Source organism: Culex pipiens, chromosome 3, assembly GCF_016801865.2.
Source record: "Culex pipiens pallens isolate TS chromosome 3, TS_CPP_V2, whole genome shotgun sequence".
Lineage (NCBI taxonomy): Eukaryota > Metazoa > Arthropoda > Insecta > Diptera > Culicidae > Culex > Culex pipiens.
The window spans coordinates 33,481,814-33,501,540 of record NC_068939.1 but is presented as its reverse complement, the minus strand read 5'-3'; the positions used below and the strand labels follow the sequence as shown (position 1 = coordinate 33,501,540).

The following is a 19,727-nucleotide window of genomic DNA, read 5'->3' as shown; positions in this document are numbered from 1 at the left end:
TAGGTATTCAAAAGACCTTTCCAACGCGTCCAAAACATTGAAGATCTGACAACTGTATCAAGAGTTATAAGCACTTAAGTGTTATTTACGCACTTTTTGGCTATTGGATAGCACCCTTTAAACCACCTAAGGGTGGATTAAGTAACGTTTTTTTTAAAACAATATCAGCATGATGGTACATTTAACGTACAAATAAAGTTTGAACATCTTAAATCACCCCGGAATTTAAACGAAGAATTTTTAACGTAACTATTTTTCTAAACACTATTGAAAAAACTTTTTTTTTTCCAAAATAGTGCATTGACTTTGTGTGGCCTACCCCAGTAAATGTTTTAAAAATAATAATCTTGAGTAAAATATTTCAAAATCAAATTAAAATGCTATCAAAGTCACCACGGTTTACGGTACCTATTTTTCTGAACAGTCCTCAACAATACCTTCAATTTTATCGAAAATACTAAATAGATCAGAAATTCCTTTGAAAAAAATGGTATATATACGTAAATTTTTTGTTTGGACTGTTGAAATGGCAGAAAATATTTTTTTGATTATTGATCCTTGCACTGTAACTTGGATTTGGCCCGCACTTTTCTCTCGCACTTGTGGCAACAAGAATTGGAAAAACTAGGCAACCAGTAGTTGTTTATTTACTTTTCCAGTCGCATTTTCCACCAAACTGGACATTCGCACATTAAAACTGCGATTGACAGCTAAAAAACATCAGCTCGCTTTGATCATTTTTCAGGAAATTTAAAAATTTCCAAGGCTGTTTGACAAGTCGCAATAGTGCGATCGATAGCAATAATTTAGTGCGAAGTCCAAGTTAGTGGGAATTGCGCAATATGGATCGTGCCTTCTAATTTGAAATGAATTTTAATACCTCCTGCCGGGACCGTCGTGTAGGGGTAAGCGTGGTTGCCTCTCACCCAGTCGATTTCCAGGTTCGATTCCAGACGGTCCCGGTGGCATTTTTCGAGACGAAATTTGTCTGACCACGCCTTCCGTCGGATGGGCAAGTAAATGTTGGCCCCGGTCTAACCTTAGACCTAACGTTAGCTCAGTCCAGGTGTAGGAGTCGTCTCCCTGGGTCCTGCCTCGGTGGAGTCGCTGGTAGGCAGTTGGACTAACAATCCAAAGGTCGTCAGTTCGAATCCCGGGGTGAATGGAAGCTTAGGTGTAAAAAGAGGTTTGCAATTGCCTCAACAATCAAGCCTTCAGATACTTAGTTTCGAGTAGGAATCTCGCAATCGAGAACGCCAAGGCAATGCTGTAGAGCGAATAATTTGATTTTTGATTTGATTTTAATACCTCCTGGCTTCTGCGTGGTTATTTCTTCATACACAATTTAAAATTTGTATGGAGCATGGTTTTTTCGCCTTCTATTTTCGAAAATAATTACAGCAAAATTTTTCTTAAACTGATTCAGTTTTTTTTTTCAGAACATATTTTTAAACAATCTTAGTTAAGTTAAAAATTATTATGAACGCAAGGAAATAAGTTTTAAATGTTTTCAGCACTGACAATTTCGTTAGAATTGTGAAATATATATAAATAACAGTTGGGAACTATTTTTTTTCCGTTTACTACTTTTTTTCTAAAAACTCATAATTAAAGTTGTGTTAGTAAAGCGGCAGTAGTAAAGCAAAGTTGTAGATATAATTATAAGGAATTAATGGATTTTTTTGTCTTTCTATATTCACTGATTTTAAGAAGACACTGAATCGTTTAGAAAAATAGGAGCGGCCGTGGCTGACTGGTTACGGTGTTCGCTTTGTAAGCGAATGGTCCTGGGTTCGATTCCCATCTGCTCCCAAAGAGAAAGTATAGGAAATAAAAATCTTGAAACTCTGAACAAGTACGAAAAATCAAAGTTGCTCGAGTCGGGGTTCGATCCCCCGTCCTTTGGATTGGTAAGCAAAAATGCTAACCACTAGGCCATCGCGACTTGGTGAGCTATGACTGGAATTAGGAATACTGTTACCACCCAACAACTATATACGCGCTGGGTCCTTGTCCATTTGACAAGGGTTCGGAAGTTCTAAATAACGTTTGAATCCGATTGGTCCAAACGTTCTTCAGGGCGGGGCTTGTCGACAAAAGCTGAAGTACCTCGCGCTCGGCTAGCCAGCGTAGAAATGGGTCACCGAAGCTCGGCAGAGCTAACACCTTCCAAATGCCTATGCGAGTTATTTGCATGTATAGAATGAGAGCTAAAAATACATGGAAACAACTCAATTTGTAAGAAGCGACCGCGTGGTCCCGTTTGGTTGGTTGCACACACACACACACACACTGAATCGTTTAGAAAAATCTGTCTTAATTGCATGAAGATCTATACGAATGCACAAAAATGTGTTACCCAATAATTGGCTTTTATTGGCGTTGAAGCTCATTTTTCTCATCGAATCCTGATGGCCAATACTGTAAAAGCACATAGGGTAGAGTAGTCATCAATGAGACACGGAGAACAATGATAAAATGGCTCTCACAAGTCGTAGTTTCAACCAATCAGGCTCATATTTGGGGGAAAGGTGTGTCTACTAGATACACGTCTGCCATATTAGTGGCTTTGGTTATGGACGCTCCCTTGAAAAGTAATTCATAAATGTTTGATTCTGGGGTGTAAAAGTAAATTATGGACAAAAAAAACTTTTTCGCTCGTAGGCTGCCATTTACACCAAAACTAATAATTCTTAAAATTTCTTTCGACGTTCTATAGGGATTAAGTTGGGCTACAATGTTCTTTCATTAGATTTGGCCAAAATTTAGAATATACTCAGAATCCAGGGCTGTCTCATTGTTCCCCACTCATTTCAGCCCATGGGTAACAATGAGACACTTTGATTTTTCTTCAATAAACTTTTCAAAATCGATGGAAATCTTTCAAAACATGAATTAAAAGTGATTTTTGGCATATTAATAGAGTTTAAACTTCATTTAACCAAAAATACAAAGTTATTTGGTATTAATATATGGATTTTACAAAATTGAAATACTTTTTAGTGTAACTTTTGTTATAAAAAGTTTCATGTTGGCAAAATTGCTCTAAAATGTTCAAGGCAAGTCACCTGCAATGGAACAATACAAAAACATGATGTTTTGCTAGAAAAATGTTGATTTTCGTAGAGTGTCTCATTGTTCCCCAGCTGTCTCATTGTTCCTGCCAAGTGCGTCTACAATGAGACAGTTGAATAACTCTGGCTGTAGATGTCGGATCGATCTCATATTTTTGTCAATGTTAGAACACATTAAAAGAATGATAATGCAACTAAAAGCTCATTAAAACATGCTGATGGAAAAATTAGAAAAATCGTTGAAAGTTGAAAACCAAAAGTGTCTCATTGATGACTACCCTACCCTACTTCTCAAATAAACCAAGTTTAGCTATTTTCTATATGTTTTGCGCTGTTTTGGTGTAGTACACAGAAAAAAATAATGGTATTATCTATCAGGGAATGTTGACAGATTATGTCAGAAACCGCTGAATTTTCGTCAGGTTCACATTATAACACATGTTTATGTAAAATTACTCAAAAAAGATGTATAATATTCAATCAACCAAATTTTCAACCTTCCAAAATTCAACTTTTTTCTGTGTAGCTAGTTAGCTCACATAACCTGCCAACTCTCTGCAAACAAGCAGAACTTCCTCGGACTCTCGAATCCATCATTCCACGTGGTCCCTAACCTCGCTATCACCTTTCCGCATGATGACTCATTCCGAACACTTCCAATTTACATTCCTCCTGCTGCAGAACGGGGCCGCCCTCTGCAAACCAGACCGTCGTCATCGACCGGCTTCGGTAGCGGCTTCGAAGTGGGTTATGTTGTTATGTTCAGTTTGCCTCCCCCTACCCTTCCTCGCTCATCCACTAACGACCACAACTCACGTTCTGGTACCGTTCTACCTTCGCGTTTGAATCATAAGGCACCCCAGTTTTTTTTTTCCAGTTCTTCCTTCGTTCCGTCCCAAAACACCCTCAACCCCGCTTGGAAGTAACCTTCGCTCCTTTGTCACTCGGCTCGGCCCACTCAAACTGATTATGCTTGGGGTTCGGGATTTTTTTAATGACAAGCACATATCTCACCGTTTTTTTTTCGTTTGTAATCATAAAAAAACTTGCTCCTTTCCTCGGTGTTCAGATTTTTTTTATTTATTCGCGGACTACGCCAACCGAACCCCACTTGATGATGACGACGCCCGGTAGCCCGGGCGGGGTTGTGGTGGTTCCTTTACGACTCCACCCGTCAGCTCCGAACGGCACGGGTGCCCGTCGTAATTACTCGCGACCTCCTCTCTGCGGTGACGACGCGCTGACAGCCGGCCTGGACACTGTGAAAAGGGCGGTTGAAAAAGGGGCGCTTTTGTTTTGGGGGGGCGAATCTGGTGAAACCTTACCAAATTTTGTGTAATCACTTTGTTGGGGCGTATTGTTGGGTAGTTAAGTGCTACAAAGTTTCATATCTCAAGGGGCGTATTGACAAAATTCTGTTTTCGTTTAAAATCAACTTTTTTCTCGAATTAAAAAATTATTGGAATTCATCTTGTGACACTCTGTTAATCTGTATTTTTTAAATGAACTCAAAACTTGATCGTGGTTTTTGTCAAACTATGCCTAATCATTTTTTTTGAAGGGCGTTTTGTTTCAAATATTCCTTATCGATGTATTTAGTTAAGGGCGCATTGACTAAAAAGTTTGCTGTGGCCTGTTAAATCAATCAATATTTTTTTAATGCGTGCCAACTCAGTGTTGTTCATGAAATCCGGCAAAATTTTATTTTCGAAGGGCGTATCGCCCCATATCCTTATCCAATAGACTTTTTTCGGAGTTTAAAGCTATCAAAATCTCAAATTTCATTTTTCGCTGTGCCCTCCCGCCACCAAGAAAGGTTTGATTTGTTTTTGCCAGTGCCTCCCGATTTCAGGTCGCGGTAGCTATCGCTTCTCCTGGGGGTCTTTGGAAAGGGGCGCCTCCACAACGGCAAGCTGCTACAAAGTCCGGAGGACAGCCCCATGCGGCAAACCGCACACTTCCGTTGGCGAACACAGCAGTTCAAAACACGGCGGCAGTATACAATCGAGGGTGGCAACAGAGGGGAAAAAAACTCTCTTCAAAACCAGAAGTCAACCCAGCAGTGGTTCTGGAGATATCGTCCATCAGCTAGAGGGCGTCTTTTGGGCCGGGGAAAGTTTAATCGAATTTTGCGTTTTTTTTTCGACGCGGAGTTTTTCCTCTTTCACAAGGTCGCTTCTGTACATTAATCATGACGATTTCTCTTTTGAAAATGTTCAAATTAATCCTCCTTCATTGCCTTTGAAGTGTTTTTTTTTTTTCAAGGCCTTCTTAGAGACGCATTATCCCTGCTTAATCTAATTTGCAATTCCTTCTGTAGATGTCTCCGAATTGTCCATCTCTGTCCAGTGCCAAGAAGCACTCCGGACGAAGGACTCCCACCCCAATGAAAACTCCACCTCGTTCATCATCAGAAGTAAAATCAAAATTACGCTCAACCATCACAAGCGGCTCAAATTTGTTAAACAGATTAAATTTACATCAAAGGAACTGTCAAATTATGAGAAGAAGAAAAAAGAGTCGGTGTGCCCCACCCCCACTCGTGAGATAAAAAGAAAGAAAAAAAAACGAACCAACGAAACCCATCAGTGCCATGATCTGGTTCTCGTCGCGACTCGAGGACCGTCGACGCTTGTTGGTTTAAGTTCATCCAATTTTCCGAAACCACCTCTCTGCTGGCTGACAGGAAGCGCACCCGGGCCTTGCATTGTCTCGCGTGGCACCACCGCAAACGGCTTTACGTGTGTGTGTGTGCTCGTTGGTGAGGGGGAGTGTTAGGATGGTTCACAGCTTTGCAACATACAAGATTCAGCTTTAAAAGAAAATAAATTAATTTTTAAGAACATTATTATTGAAAGTTAGCGAAATGGATTTGAAACTGAAGACTACATTGTGCTAGAAATTTGTAACAAATCAATTACCAGACGACTACTCATGCATTCTTCTGTAGAACGGTACTCTAGAAATATGCAAGGAAACTTTGCTGTAGAACAAAAACTAAAAAAAGAGCAATTCTTCACCAAAAAATCTGTAACTTTTGAAGAAAATTTCTGATTGATTTGGTGTCTTCGACAAATTTGTGGTATTTATGAGGACTATTCTGAAAAGTAGGTCCACGGAAATTTGTTTGTCTAATTTTCAATGTTGAAAATGAAAAAAAATTGAAATTGTATTATCTCTTCTTTTTTTAAGGAAATTTTAGAATCAACACAAACATTTTAAATGGGCGTAATACTGAATGTTTGATTTTCAGCGGTAAAATTTTTGTTTTTTCCGCACAATCATATCAAATTATTGCAAAAATTAGAAAACACGGATTCAGGGATATAGTTTTTTTTTGGTGAAAAAAGGTTTATTTTAAAATCGTAAAGTTTTTCCCGTGTACTTAATCCTCACAAAATACCTACAACTTTGCTGAAGACACAAAAAAATATAAAAAATTGAGCATCAACACTTCCCGTCTTCCAAATCTTTTTCGCGGTGGAGATGGGAGCGGCCGGCAATGGACGGCTGTCATGGTGTTGAGAATCTGGTTCAGGTGGAGTTGGTTTTATTCCCAATTATCTAAGCCCTTGGTAACTTGGGCTTAGACAATCATCACATAACATGGCGAAATCCAGTCTGCAATCCGCTAGAATCACCGAAAATACCTACAACTTAGCTGAAGACAACAAATCGATCAGAAAATTTCTTCAAAAGTTACAGATTTCCGAATATTTACGTACCATTTTTGTGTGAACAGCTGCCAAAATTGTATGGAGACTTGTATGGGCGAACCAATGACACAACATCTTTGGTTATAGGTAGGCTTAGTGATTTTTCACGCTTGAAAATTGCAAATATTACGGGGACCTCAATTTCAAAACAACAAATTTCACGCAAATTTCGCGGAACGTTAAAAATGTTAAAATAACTCTGAAAATCTTATGTTTAAATCACAGAAACTACTTAACTAATTAATTGTCATGCTTCATTATATATTATTCTTCAATCAACTAAAAAAACTTCACTTAATTTAAACGTGACACAAAAAAAAAATCTCCAAATTTTCAAAAAAGTGTCACCTGATTTATGGATGAGCACTTTATATTTTTTGAAACAAAATGTTGGGTTTGTATTTTCTCATTTACTGAACTGCTTTTTTTTAAATATTCGACTAGTAATGATAAAAAGTTTTCGCGGATTTGCATTTTATTAAATTTCATATCAATGCAAGATTAAACAATCTTGTTCAGCCAAAAAGAGTAAAATTATTTGAATTTTCTGCGACAGTAAGCCCATTAAAAATATTTTTTAAAGTTTTCATCTCACTTATCAAAACATAGTTAAAAATCAATAGGCAAAAATATTATGATCAAATTTTTTAATTCAAAATGAGAACAAAAAACAAAAAAAAAATGTATTTTTTATCGCTCACGGGAATCATCCACCTAAACAATCAAATATTGTTAAAATTAAACAGGACTCAGAAATAAATCAATGTTTTTAAAAAAAAAATTAAAGGTAATTTGAATAAAACAAAACTCTTCATTTTATTTTGAATAAAACAGAGCTGAATTATTTGAATTTCTATTGAAACAATACCTTTCAAATAACATAGCAGCAAAATGTGTATTACAATGAATGAAAATATTACTAAATTTAGTTAGTTTCTAAAAAACTGAAAAAAAAACTGTAAAGATCTTCAAATGATTCATATCAAGCTTTTCAATTGAAAAATAACAAAATTTACTTAAACAGTCTTTATGGATCAAATATTTATGATATTGTTATTTAAAAAAATATTTGACAAAATTTAAAAATTTTACGAAGTTTAAGCCGTACACGAAATCGTCATTAATCACTAACCCTATATTAGTAATTAAACCGCTTTACTTTGCAGTAATTACAAAGATTATTTTCATTCCTATTTGAGTTTGATAAATTATTTGAAGAAATGTCGTTACAGTTTCACACAAACATACAATTTTACGGGATTTGAGCATGAGCATGAGCATGAGCATGGTTGACTGCCAATGAGCTGCTACTCCGTTATTGACAGATCAGCTGAAGTTAAACAATGAATCAAAAATGATCAGTGGGAGCCAACCATCCGTTCACTGTTTAACCCCTGAAGACCCCGACTTTATTAGTCAATACCGGCGCCCTCCCAAGAAGCCTGCAGTTCAACAAAAGGGAGGAATGTTATTCCGATAGTTGAAGTTGCAGACTCATCAAGCACATAGTTTTTCGCTATATACTTGTTGATACCGCTTGAGACCGTTGAATCCACAGCATCTCCTTCAAGCATCACGTGATTATTTTTTTTTTTTTTGGGTTAGTAGGATAAGGTATTGGCTTTTCGATGCCTCCCGAGCTACGATGCTATGGGGAGGACTTTCATAACAAACCCGTCGGCGAGCCTTCCGAGCAACGATGCTATGGGAAGGTCTTTCTAATTAGCACACCAAAACACTCGCGCACAGGTATTTAAATACTGAATAAATGTAATTTTTCATCACGATTACCCAGACGACATTGATGATATAGGAAGGACTTTTTACAGTCATTTACAGTAATACTTAAACTTATTTTAATGCAACAATTCACACGACGTCGTGCCTCCCGATCAACGATGATATAGGAAGGACTTGAGCAAGCCGATCAGGATGAAACACGAAATAAAATTCTTTTCTTTTCACACACAATGCCACATAATTGACCGCGCGTCACCACCCAACTAATTGAACTGATTTTCTTCTGCTTGTGGGCAAGCCAACTAGGATGAAACACGAAATAAAATTCTTTTCTTTTCACACACAATGCCACATAATTGACCGCGCGTCACCACCCAACTAATTGAACTGATTTTCTTCTGCTTGTGGGCAAGCCAACCAGGATGAAACACGAAATAAAATTCTTTTCTTTTCACACACAATGCCACATAATTGACCGCGCGTCACCACCCAACTAATTGAACTGATTTTCTTCTGCTTGTGGGCAAGCCAACTAGGATGAAACACGAAATAAAATTCTTTTCTTTTCACACACAATGCCACATAATTGACCGCGCGTCACCACCCAACTAATTGAACTGATTTTCTTCTGCTTGTGGGCAAGCCAACCAGGATGAAACACGAAATAAAATTCTTTTCTTTTCACACACAATGCCACATAATTGACCGCGCGTCACCACCCAACTAATTGAACTGATTTTCTTCTGCTTGTGGGCAAGCCAACTAGGATGAAACACGAAATAAAATTCTTTTCTTTTCACACACAATGCCACATAATTGACCGCGCGTCACCACCCAACTAATTGAACTGATTTTCTTCTGCTTGTGGGCAAGCCAACCAGGATGAAACACGAAATAAAATTCTTTTCTTTTCACACACAATGCCACATAATTGACCGCGCGTCACCACCCAACTAATTGAACTGATTTTCTTCTGCTTGTGGGCAAGCCAACTAGGATGAAACACGAAATAAAATTCTTTTCTTTTCACACACAATGCCACATAATTGACCGCGCGTCACCACCCAACTAATTGAACTGATTTTCTTCTGCTTGTGGGCAAGCCAACTAGGATGAAACACGAAATAAAATTCTTTTCTTTTCACACACAATGCCACATAATTGACCGCGCGTCACCACCCAACTAATTGAACTGATTTTCTTCTGCTTGTGGGCAAGCCAATCATGATGAAACACGAAATAAAATTCTTTTCTTTTCACACACAATGCCACATAATTGACCGCGCGTCACCACCCAACTAATTGAACTGATTTTCTTCTGCTTGTGGGCAAGCCAACTAGGATGAAACACGAAATAAAATTCTTTTCTTTTCACACACAATGCCACATAATTGACCGCGCGTCACCACCCAACTAATTGAACTCACAAACATACAATTTTACGGGATTTCGTGGAAAAAGCAAAATTTCATTTATTCCACGCTGTCCACAAAATCCTGAAATTTCACTAACCCTTTTTCAAGGGTATCAAACGGAGCGAAATTTGTTACGCATTTTATTTTTTTTCTGGAAACTGTTTAAAAAATTTACAAAATGCAATATTTTATTCATAAGTACTCAATTTTTTATAATTTGCAATATCAGTATCTAACAAAGCGAATATGTGTATGCTTTTTCTCTTATTATAGTAATTTGTTGTTAAAAACTAAAATTTTCCCAAAATACAGTATTTTTTTGAAATAACTCAAATTTTCAAAATTTGTAGCATGAGATCAAACGAAGCAAAATATTGTATGCGTTTTAGTTTTATTCTAGTTTGTTTTGATGAAAACTAAAATTTTCTTATTTTTTTTATTTTAGATTTTTTGGAATAATACGGTTTTTTGATAATTTTTTTAAAAGATTTTTGATAAAATTTCAGTATTTTGCAAAAAAAAAAAAAAAAAACTAAAAAATGAGGAAAAATATACATTGCATCGCTTCGTTTTATATCCATTTTGCAAATTTAAAAAATCAAAGATATTTTTAAAATATTATCGGAAAATACGGTCTTTAGTGAACATTTTAGTTTTCATTAAAAAAAAACAATAAAAAAGTGAAAAAGTAAACAAAATTCCGTTTCGATTGATACCGTTTTGATTGATATTGCAAATTTCAAAAAAATTTAGTATTTCCGAAAAAATACTGTTTTTTTGGGAAAATTTTAGCATTTTTCAGAAAATATTCTAATAATTTGAAAATTCATAACAAATTTCGCTTCGTTTGATACCCATATTGCAACTTTTGAAAATTTGAGTATTTTCGAAAAAAACGGTAATTTTTGAAAATTTTGCTAGTTTGTTGAATTTTGATAATTTGTGAAAATTTTAGTTTTCATAAAAAAAACTATAAAAAAGTGATAGAGTCAATAACACGGAATAACATTTGGAAAATAAGTCAGTTAAAAAAACGGATGGGTTACGTTAGTAGAGTTTGTACATTACTGATTTTCGAATCGTTGCATTTATAATTTCAGTGTGAAAAGTTTTAATGGTATTTTAATTCAAATGTTCTTTGATAAACAATAACACAATTGTGAATTTGTGGATTGTAATACAACCAAAAACTAAAAAAAATCTCAATACGTTTTAACGGTATCAAGAAAGGGCTAAAAATTGTTCTCTCTTCGTTTCATAAAATGTTTTGGCAGTCAAAGGTTATAAAACTTTTAACTTTGAAATTTGAAATCTTAATAGCTAAATGGAAAGAGTTTTTTGCACCAAAATTGGACCTCCTGAGTAAAATTTTCTGAGATACACGACGGCGAAGTCAAAACTTCAATTCAAATATGAGCTCAGTGTGAACAGCAATCTGTCCTGAATGAACCACCCTACTGCCGTAATACATCTCGAGGGGGTTCGTTCGTTCAGCATCCCTTCACACAATGAAGTGGAGCTGATGTCTCGCGACTCACGCGCTGTTCTCGCTTACTTCAAAGCAGTGGTGGTGGGCACATTTTTGCCTGCGTCAACGCAAAAGGATTCCCGCAGAACTTGTCGACGGCAGATAAGAGGTTCCCGAATATCGGGGTGTTCTGTGTCATGTTTCATGATGGGACTTGATGAGATCTGCGGGGAAATTTTGAACTTTTTCATTTTTACTCGTTGACTGCTCGAGAAAATTAAAATCTGCACATTTTAGCGAGCTGTTGCGAGACGAGACTCGTCGTGCCGTCGAAGGGGAAACCATTTTCCAGCGCAGTAATTTTTCCTCGACCCCCCGGGGGGTGGATAAGAATAACAAGAACCCTTCGCAGAATTCCGTTCGTTCCACTCCATCAGATTGCCGGGTACACACGAGCACACTTTTGCTTATATAATTTCCACCATCTTTGGGCGAGCCCCGTCTGGCTGTAAGACTCTTCATTTTCAACTCAACAACTTGTGTGCCCTGCTTGCGTGCGTGGCGAGGAGTGTTTTGCGGTTTATGCTGCAGCTCCCGCAGGGGTTGAAGGGGAACTTTAAGGTATGCCAGGACTCAAGTGGAAGTCCTTGTTTTGAGCGCGGTAGGGAGATTGTGATTTTTCTTCGCACTCTCGTGAGGACAACATCCCCGCATATATGCAACGTTTAGCAAGTTTGGCACTGGGCGATAAGACTCCGTACCATATGGCCGATCTGTGTCAGCAGCGCGAGATTCTCGTATCCTTGTTACGGGGGAGTCTATATCGGGATGTTCGTTCCCGTTCCCAGCGGGCACAGTCGGGGGACGTTCGTCGTGTGAAAATATGTGCACAATAATGTTTGATTTTTATTTCCTTCTACTGGCACGGAAACAATGAAGATCCCGGGGCAACCGAAAGCCCTTCCGGGATTGAAGTGGAAACCGGTTTTCAACACATCTCTGCACACTTCATCCGTGTCATGAGTTTGTGTGCCAAGATTTTCCCCGTACTCGACAGGTGATGTACTCGCAGTACAAATTGTCTCGTGTGACGTCCACGATGGCTGCTCGTCCTGGGAGTGCACACCGGAAGAGTCGGTATTGCACTGGGTAACGAGAAATCAAATTATTACTGTTGTTTGCACTCTCTGGCATGGCAGGGCATGGAAGAGATTTGAGCTCGTTACCATCAGCGCATGGAAGCGGCCGCCTATACAGGCAGCAGGGATATTTGTGCCCCAGATCTCGTATTTGAGCTGGAGATTAGTGTGTGTTGTACCGGAGCGAACTAATGGGGATAGTATCGGAAAGATTTTTGATTGAAGGGGGGGCTCGTTTTTCCAATTAGGCTTTGCTGGATAGCAAAGTGTATTAGGTTATGGCGCATTCTTGATTGATTTAAGCTTCGGGCTGAGTTGGGAAAGGATGTCTTAATTGATGGATCGGCAGTCCCTTTGTTCTTATATCAAGAAATTAGCTTTGTTTCGTATTACTAATAACAATTTTTTTTCTTTTCAGGTTTGTAACTTCTCATAACTATTTGTTGGTTTTGAATGCCTATACTCACCGTAAGTAGTACTCCCCACTTCTTCGATCCCATCCTCAGCAGTGACAACGATTCCCTGCAACGCGTAAAAAAGCGCCACTTTTCCGGCCAACCGTTTGACCTTTTCCGGTTGGACTCTCCGTTCGTTCAAGTCACGACAGTCCGCGGAGCGGTCGTTCACTTCGTATTACATCGAACTCGCCTTATCTTCCTTTTGTGGAGGCTTATTTGCTTACCCTACTTGAGTTTTATGTCGCCATTTCGATTTTAACACCTCGTTGTTTTCGTGCCTTCGGTTTTCCCGAAGGGGACGGGATATCTTAATCGGAATCACGTGGAGCAACTCGGTCCGCCTTAAGGATCGCTTTAAGAAATGTCCAAACAAAAAGCCCTCCGCGTCCGCATGAACGCAAAAGGTCGTGTACCCGGAGAAAGAACGTCCAGAGGGAAAAGGGGCTACGTCGCGACAATGTTGTATAATTTATTGAATTCATGTTTTATAGGCTGTGGCGGCGAACTTGGCGCTCCCGCTGCGCACAAGTGACCTCTTCCGGAACACTTTGCCCAGCGGTGTGGCCACTACAATCGACCACGGAATTATTTACGATTCGAAACGACGTAAATAAGAGAATCCTAGAGGGGAGGAAGGAATCGATGTTGTGATTCTATATTTTATTTGGGAACAATGCCGGCAGTCGTGCGAAGGTCCTTGTCGCAAGAATGAAGCAACGAATGCCATGTCCCGATCGAACGTATTGTAGCGAAATAAATTCATTCTGACGCTCCTAATCAGTGCTGTCACGAAGGGTTTGCTATGCGACAATGAGTCGCATTGTAAATACCCTTTTGGTAAATACACTGGTCACTCTGCCCAAAACTGGGCCCTCGTCCGAGAGAATGATGGCCTCGAGTCGAGAGAAGGAGGAAGGAGGGGGAGAAGGGGGGGATTAAAGAACCACGTAGCCCAGTGGTAACGTTTCCGCCTCGTAAGCGGTAGATCGGGGTTTAAATCCCTGCTCGGACCAACACAACTGGTGATCTTTTTCCTTCTGGATTCGATTGCTTACACAGAAAAAAATATTCCTGTAAATTTACATGACTTATCATGTACTAAAAGAGGTACCATGAAAAACGATGTATATTAACATCGATTTTATCGGAAATTTACATGATTTTCATAGCAAAAGAGCCTTCATAAAATCACTTCGAAATCGTGTAACATTACAATGAAAACTATGTAAATCTTCACGAATCATTTTTTTTTTTCTTCACTTGAGTCTATAGAATCGAAAATAATATTCATATTCAAGATTCAACGGAGCAATCCAAGCTAGACCAGCATTCGAAATGGGCGGATAGTTTTTTTTTATTGTTTTCACATGTGAATCGTAAATTACATGTGAATTTACTTTAACGCCAATTACATTAAGTTTAGCCATTTACATTAGTTTTAAATTTTACATCTTCGTCATGGCATGTAAATTTACATATTTTTTTTTCTGTGTGGAAAAGGGAAGGTAGTGTATCATCACAAGCTGAACCTTATCACGGCACCTTAGGGAAGGCGACCTATTTAATGTTAACATTAACTTTAACATGTTAACATTATGTTGAGAAATAGCCACTGAATCCGCTTTGTAAATGCGGCCCCGGTACTCTTCATGGGTCATGGGTAGGCTTTGGGATTTTTCTCGCTGAAAAATTGCAAATTTCACGGGATCCTTATTTTCATAACACCAAATTTCACGGAAATTTCGTGGAGCGTGAAAATTGTTGAAATAGCTTTGAAAATCTTATGCTAAAATTACAGAAACTACTATTTTATGAATTATATATTATTTTTCAACAAAGTAAAAAAATCTTCATTTAATTTGAAAGTGACACAAAAAAAACTTATGTCAAAATAGTTTTCACGTGGTTTATGGACTGGTTCTATATATATTTTGAAATAAAATATAGGGTTCGCGTTTTCTCATTTATTGAACTGTTTTTTTTAATATTGGACTAATAAAGCTTAAAAGTTTTCGCTGATTTCTTGAATTTCATGTCAAAATAAGATGTTTTCTGTGACTTTTGCCTCGTAAACATATTTTTATGGTTTTCATCTCATTTTTCAAAAAATAAATTTGAAACCAATACAGTCATCCCACATATCCGGAACACCCACAAATTCGGAACACTTTGATGATAATTTGTCAATAGCACGCCAAAAGTAGCTTTTCTGTCGCCCTTACTATTTTTAGAACCTTCATTTGGACATTATCTTGCTATTTCACTAGTAAAAGTAGAACTTTTTGAACAAAAAACTTCATTCCAAGACTATTTTGTGCAGAGCAGCAAAGCACTGCCTCCAAATGGCCTGTTTCATAATTGTGGGATGTTATTGTGCCTCCCACAATTGAGGAACACCTGAATTTAACTGATATTTTCACAAAAAAAAAGTTATCAAACCATGTATAAAACATCACTAAGCTTGAGTTTCGTTGGTTTCAGTGTGTGAAGTCATTATTTGGTAATGAATATGTACTCCTGGAGAGATCCAAAGTTTGTTTACATTCGTAAGAAAAAAGTGTTCCGAATTTGTGGATTTCAAGGGTCAAAGTAATTCTTCAAAAACTTCATATAAAAGTTAAAATTTGCAGTTGTTCGATACAGCATTCGAAAGATCGCAAGAAAAGCTTTCAAATGAAGGTAAAAGTGAATCATTAAGTTCAATTATCGATTTGCTATGATTTTTTGAACATTGGCCGATCTGGAAACCGTTCCGAATATGTGGGATGACTGTAGGCAAACATAATTTTATCTGTAGTGAAATATTTAAAATTGTATTCATAATAAAAAAAAGGTTTTTTAACTCTCAGAAAACTCAAAAAAAGTTTGAAATGTTTTAAAAGATGATTGTAACGATAAAAAATACTATAAATTTAATCATGAATAAAACAAAGGTTGAATATCTTTTAATTTCTTTTAAATTATACCTTAAAAATTAAATAGTAGGTAGTCAAAATTTTATTACATCGAATGAAAATATTACTAAATTATGTTTTTTTCGTAAGGAAAACTGATACACTATTATTGATACTTTGAATAGTAATTTATTTCTCAATATTTTTCTCCTTTCTCATTTTATATTCTTATTGCTTGCTCCTACGTTCTCATGGAATTTTACTGTTTTTTGCTGAATGTTTCTTCTGCATGTTTCTTTGCATTTGATTGATATCTAAAAACAAATTAATTCAACTTTAAAAAAAACTGTGCAATTATTTAAAAAAATATCACAGTATACTTGTTCAATCAATTTTAACAAGTTAGGATTAAAAAGCTAAAATTTGCAAAATTTTAAATGTTTGGTTAGAAAATAACTGGAATCATATAATTGATGCTATCTTCCGTGTGGCAACTTCTGGAGTTTTTTAAAAAGGCCCAATAAACCAAATTTACAATTTTTGCTTTATGGGTTTTTTTAATACCCTGACTCAAAGCGGTTTCAAAAACACCCAAAAAGCAAAAACTGAAAATTTGTTTTTTGAACTTTTAAAAAAAACTGCAAACTTGATGATTCCGAGAATATAGTTTTTACTTTGAGTGATTTTCGTAAACACGATTTAAAATTTATTCACAGTATTTACTTCTTAGAAAATGTCATCACAATTTTATGTTAATGTATGTTTTGCTAAAAAATCTTCAAATGAAAATGAATAAAATTTACTTCAAAGGTCTTCATGGATCAAACATTTATTTTATTGTTGTTTCAAAGAATTGATTTGAAATTCCACGAATTTGGACAGCGTTAATTCGTGAAAATTCACTAACCCTAGTCATGGGAAAAAATAATAACATCCCTGTCCATTTCCCAGCTATCTAACCACCGGTTGTAGCCGGCGCCGGTATTGGTCAGGATGGTTGTTACGTACTGTTTATCACGGTTCATGGAGCAATTCTTGATGGTCTCTAACGTAATTTCAACTAAGAGTTGGCTCAAATACGATGCCCAAAAATTAATACCAAAATATTCAGATTTTTTGAACACAAAAATCTTTTTCAAAATTCCAAACTATTATACTGAAATCCTTAACAAATTTCAATTTTTCGCCAGCTAAGGTATAAAAGCAAGACAGAAGTCCCTGTACAAAACCTATAAATTGAACTGAAGTAGTCATGTCCTCCATTCAAATTTTTCAATAAAGTGCCTCCAAGTGGGCTTCCCTGTGTCTTCCCTTGTACGTCCAAATTGACATCAGCTCGGTCGTTCCGGCTCAAAATCCTCCCCTCCACTGACTCCATATTGATTCCTGCGGCCTTCCTAAAAAACACCCGCGCACAACATCATCATCTTCCACATTCCTACGATTTCCTCGTCCTCCTGGGGGAGAGAGGTGGTGGAGGAAGCCTCCAAATATACCTTTCAATAACCGTTCAATTTTCTTATTTTTATTTGCCCTCTCCCCAATGATGCCACGCCAACGGTTTTCTTCACTAAATTGATATTGATATGGAGAGCTGCTGCTAGCGGGAAAAAAATAAAGCACGATCCAACAAGCTCGAGTGGGTGCTCCTCTCTAGAGCAGAGAGTTCATGTCTCCTTCGAAGGAAAAAAAAATGAAAATATTGAACATTCAGAACATTATGCATAACTTACAACAGACCAGATCGAGAGTTTGATTGGAAAGTTCGATGCTTTTTGCTGGCGGAGGTTCTCCGCAAAAAAGGGCTCAGCAGAAACGTCTCGATTATGCAAGTCCTAGATTTCTTTCTTTCTTTTTTTTTTGCTAGCCAAAAGACAACCCTAATCGATATCCAAGAACTACTAGCACTACTTCTAGTATAGCGATTCGTTTCGATTTTGGGTACCTTTTGAATAAAATTCACATTATTGTGTTATGATTTATCGAACATCGGTCGGAACGAGCCGGAGTTTCTTGGCTCAAGACGTGTCGGGTGTAGGATTTGCCGGTTGGTTTCAAGGGACGAAATTGTAAATTTAAATATGAATTTCGAGATCAACTGTGCTTCGGTTCGATTGGATTTGTCCTTTTCATAGCAATGAAGTTCGGAAGGCACGTCGTCGAATGAGTGAGTGAGTGCACTTCATGTTTGAACATGTCCTCGCCATGACATCGTAGCTCGGAAGGCACGTCGTTGGATGCTATTGAACATAATCTTGGTCAAACAGAGTTTTTAAACCCACCGTGTCCCGCTTCCCAGATTGAACCCAGAATTTCGACCCAAAAAAAAACCCAAACCAACGAACAAATGTAAACGGTTATTGGGGCGTTGTTATGGGAAATTGGAAATCACATCGATGAAATTCGATTTTTTGTTCATTCCCTCGCACTGTGCAGCCATTATGCATACAGCTTTGCTACTATGTTGGCGAGGGTTTGTTTCGAGCACGTTTTTTCCTCGGTTGACTTTTATGTGTCATTTTTCAGCCTTCGTCTTCGACGACGACCTGAAGATCCGTGGGCTATTGGGCTGTCGAGGCTGCTTTGGAGCGAGTTTGGGTAACAGGTGCGATATTCGATTTTAACTGGAACCTCCCACGTTCGACGGACTCCGTGTTCCGCCCACGGATGGTTTCGGGGTTTTTTGGGCTGGTGAACGGTATTGTATCTGTTGAATTTCGAGTTTTGATGGTTTCAAAGCGACAATGTCTACAGGTTAAGCAACAATTGTTATGAAAAACCTAACCAACTGGTTCCGTTAGCGATATATAACTTGCAATGCAATATTGCAAGCAACATTGCATACAATGTCCACGTATTGTGTGGTTCAGAACTGTCCACGAATCTCAGTTCGCTTTATTTCGCCTTTTTCCAGAAAATCCGACAGTAATTGTTTATTCTAACGATAACTCTCAAGTTAAGATTTCAGTAGGTGGATCAAATCCGATTTTCGCCTTGCTCCTACCAAACTTTGGAAAATGTTCGACAAGTTGCTGGCAGCAAAAAGCGGTGCGGCAGTGGCACCACAACTTTGGGCTGAGCCCAAGCAAAACGTTCAACCAAATTTGCAAGTTTATTTATTGAAATTAGAGGTGCTTACGGGTGTTGTTTCGTATATTTTATAGAATTTTGGGGTCCGCCTTGTTGCTGCTGCTCCCTCGCTCGGTAGGCCGACGAGTTCTCATTTGCATAAGAAGAGCCTTTCGTGGTGACAATCAGCCTACGCGAGAAGGAACGGAACAAGGTGACAGTTGCTGGTTGTTTTTTTTTTGGAGCTGAGCACGTTTTTATGTTATGACAGTAATGAAACGGGTTAGCTGCAGATAAAAATGTTGCTGAAATTTTTCAACTATTCAAACTTTAAACTTTTTAATAAAAAATATAAGATCTAAACATAAAGTATCGACAGGATCACGTCCTCATTCCAGTCACCACACATCAAATACCGAACTGTCACAGCGAAACCGTGGACAACCTGTCAGCATGCATTTCTCCACTCTGCATGAGAAGTGCGACAGCGATGAGATGACGCTTTGAGGCTGCATTCACAAAACTATTCCCACAACTAAAAATAAACTCTTCCCATGAATTCACAATACCGACAAGACCGTGACCTAGATTCGGCGTCATTTACGCGGAACAGTCTGGGGCTCTCCGGGAAATTCTAGGGGAATTGGAAGAACTTTGTATTGTAACTTGTCAATTGTCATGAAAACTTCATTACGTTAAAATTTTGAATACTTGATGAAAAGAGGTCACTTGCAAATGTGCAACAATTGGAAAT

At 37.7% G+C, this 19,727-nt stretch overlaps 1 protein-coding gene across 1 annotated transcript in view; it reads left to right on the top strand.

Annotated features, from left to right (window-relative positions):
* LOC120430033 (bifunctional heparan sulfate N-deacetylase/N-sulfotransferase) overlaps nucleotides 1–19,727 on the top strand; it is a 377,310-nt gene that overhangs the window by 33,081 nt on the left and 324,502 nt on the right. The gene's annotated exons all lie outside the window — the stretch shown is intronic.